Genomic DNA, 3,300 nt, shown 5'->3' on the forward strand with positions numbered 1-3,300 from the left:
AGAAGTATGAGGCACTATTTAGATAGATTACACGTACATCACACACACAGACAATCACAACGAATGCCTGCAAAACAACAAGATAGGAATAAGATATCAATATGAATGAATGAACATAGACTCGACCGACTAATTGACAACCCCAAGCAATCCACACCCTAGAAAAAATTCCGCATGACCTCTATATACATGCAACCAAAAGCTTCATGCAATGCAATACAATTAAACATCATGAATCCTCGTAGCAGGCATAAAAGAAAAACAATAAGACATACTGTATCCCTTACATGTCCAGATAATCAAAACAAAAAGGAAAATCTCAAAAGAAATAATCACATTGCCACGATACTAGAACTGGTAATCACCATTAACAACAACAGACTATAGACATGACTCTATTGTGACCTATTCCCATGAATCGCGCTTATTAAAAAGAGAATGTGCAATGTAGGGGAATTAATATAGTGAAGGGTTCATTTTAATAATGTTATTAAGAATGGGTGAGATTTTATTAGGTTATAACATTTAAAAGAAAACAACAGTTCATTCTTAACCTTTAGTTAAAAATTATTTGGTGTGAAACGATGCTTTTTTATCATAACCTCGACTTCAAACCTTGACTTTGGTCTCTAAATGAAAATTCATTGATTAAAAATTTAAGTGTGTGTGTGTTTAACACTTTTTTGTTTAGTGCGTGCAATTGTGACGATGGGTTCATTTTTAAATCAACTTAGATGTGTCTATAACGCACGAAGCGCATGCTAAGTGAACGACGGGTTTATTTTAATTTATTAGAAAAATGTGTGTTTGGCACGAGCGCATATGAAAAAGTGTGTGATTAAAGTTTCTTTTAATAATTAATTGTGGTTTTGGGATAACCAAAAATTTAAAAAAATAGAAGAAGAAATACTTGGCAGGGGTGTATATGCAATAAAGCTGAATGCGCACATATCAGTCCCGAGATGCAAGTGAGTCCAAAAAGACAAATGCCACTAAAAACTGATGTGACAAAGTGGGCATACAAAAACAAAAAATAACACCTCGGTAAAAAAAAATCAAGTCAAGGTTAGTGTAGGTGTATTTGGTTTTTTTGGTTATTGTTGTTGGTTGTTGTTTAAAAAAAAAGGGATATATATTGGTTGAGTGGGGATATTGCAACGCAAAACACATTTTGTTAGGAGATGCTAGTGTGAATCCAACATAAGAAAAATTTTCGGATGTGGGTTGATTATTATTTATTATTTTTATTTTTTGTTAAAAAATTAGTTAAATTGCATACATGAATAAATTCCAAATTTTAATGGTGACATTTCAATGATTGACCATGAGTGAAAAATGAATCGTCAAGTTTTAACGATGTTTCTAAACTTATCAAGCATTTTCCATCTTATTTTCAAAATTTAAAATAAATTTTTCATAAATTTAAGTATTCAATTAATATTTTTGCCTTAAAATAATAGTTTGATAATTTGATAAAGTATTTTTAGCTTGTGGAACATTTTAAAAATATTTAAATAAGTTGGTGGTATTTTTTGATTTTTGAAATTATTTTTTATTTTTTAAATTAAATTTTAATGAATTTTATTCAATTTTCAATGAATTTTGAATATTTAAATTTTTTTGCATTGCAATCATAAAAATAATCCAAAAAATTTCTCAATTTGACAAAGTTTTTAAATCTATTTTTTTGTTTTTTAAATTAAATTTATATGAATTGATATGAATTTTTAAGGGGTTTCAAGTGTTTTCTCAAGTTTTTAGTGGGTTTTGAAATAAAAAATAGGTACTTGGGTTGCGTGTGAATAGGTACATGGAAATGGCTGAGCACACACCATTGTATGAAAAAACCTAAACACGTATCCTTGCACGTGACCGCTTGTTGAACTCACGAACGTGTCACGAGCATGCCCACTTATGCGCAAGAACACACAAATACCCACAATCACCAAAACACGCAAGGCAGCAGTGGGGGCCACAAGGAGGTGGGTTTGGTTTTTTGTTTTAAAAAAAAAGGGTTTTTGTTGCAGGGTTACTGCGAGTTGGGTGAATGGTGGGAAAGGGGGCTATGGGGAGGGGGGGGGGGGGGGGGGGAAGGTTTTCTGCGGGTGTGGATGAGAAAGGGGGGCTTAGGTGGGGTTAGGGGGAATGGGGGGTTGGGTTTGGTTGAGTGGTAGGTTGGGGGACGTGTGGATGGTGGGAGGAGGAGGTGGTTAAGGAGGAAGAAGGCGTGGAGGAGGAAGAAATTGGAATAGGAAGGGGAGGAAGAAGTGGCTGGTGGGAGGTCTGCAGGAGGCAGTGGTGGCAATCCACTAGCGAGGGCGGTGTGAAGACGACGCGAAGGAGGGGAAGGCGCCGGCGGTGGTAGAGAAGACAACATCAGCGTAGCATGGGCGGATGACAACGGTAGCAATGGCAGAGAAGGGGATAGGGTGGCCCACAGGGCCCGGTAGCAGATAACGAGGGAGACGCCAACAAGGCAAGTGGCGTGAGGGAGGGCTTCGGGGGCAGTGGGCGGATTGAGGTGAGGGTGGTGCTCCAATGTGGCGGGGCAAGGGGCAGGGGTGGGAGGAGGCAAAGGGGAAGAAGGGAGGAGGAGGGAGAAGAAAGAGGGGAGGGAGATGGGGGGTTGTAGGGGGACTACATGGAGAGAGGAGATGGGGGTAGAGGGAGGTAGGGAGAAGGAGAGGGATCGGGGAGAGAGAAAGAAAAGAAGAGAGAGAAAGAAAGAGAGAGAGAAGGGAAAATGGAGGGTGGGGGCGCGGGTGGTTGGGGGGGGTATTTTAAAAATTATTTTTTGTTTAATTTAAATAATTAAAAGTTTTTTAAATTAGTTTTGTTTTAAAAAAACCAAAGAAGAAAATACAAGTGCCCCCCGTCCTACATGTCGGCACGGGTGGGGGTTAAAAATTTTGCATTTTCAGGAATGGAAGAGGGTGTAGCCACATGTAGGGACATAGGACAGTAGAACATACATTGCATGCGGGTCAAAAAACGAAAAAGGAGGTGTTCATGCGCAAATCTGTGTGATGTCGGGGCACAATATTAAACAAAAATTAATTTCGAAAAATTCGTCCACTGAAACAAAGTGTAGAAAAAAGAGAAATTGTGTAGGATGACATGTTGGATCAGCCTATCACATCAAAACATGGGTTTGATAGGGATAGGACCCCTTCACATGGAAAAACTGATGCCAGGAGGCATATTCCACGGTGGATTCCGTGCCACGGTGGATTCCGTGAGGTTTTACGGTGGATTCCGTAAACTTAGATGACCGGGGCTCATACGCAAAGAGGATTCTTT

Source organism: Lygodium microphyllum, chromosome 8 (assembly GCF_053477565.2).
Source record: "Lygodium microphyllum isolate KBCC chromosome 8, Lygodium_microphyllum_v1.1.10, whole genome shotgun sequence".
NCBI classification, from domain to species: domain Eukaryota; kingdom Viridiplantae; phylum Streptophyta; class Polypodiopsida; order Schizaeales; family Lygodiaceae; genus Lygodium; species Lygodium microphyllum.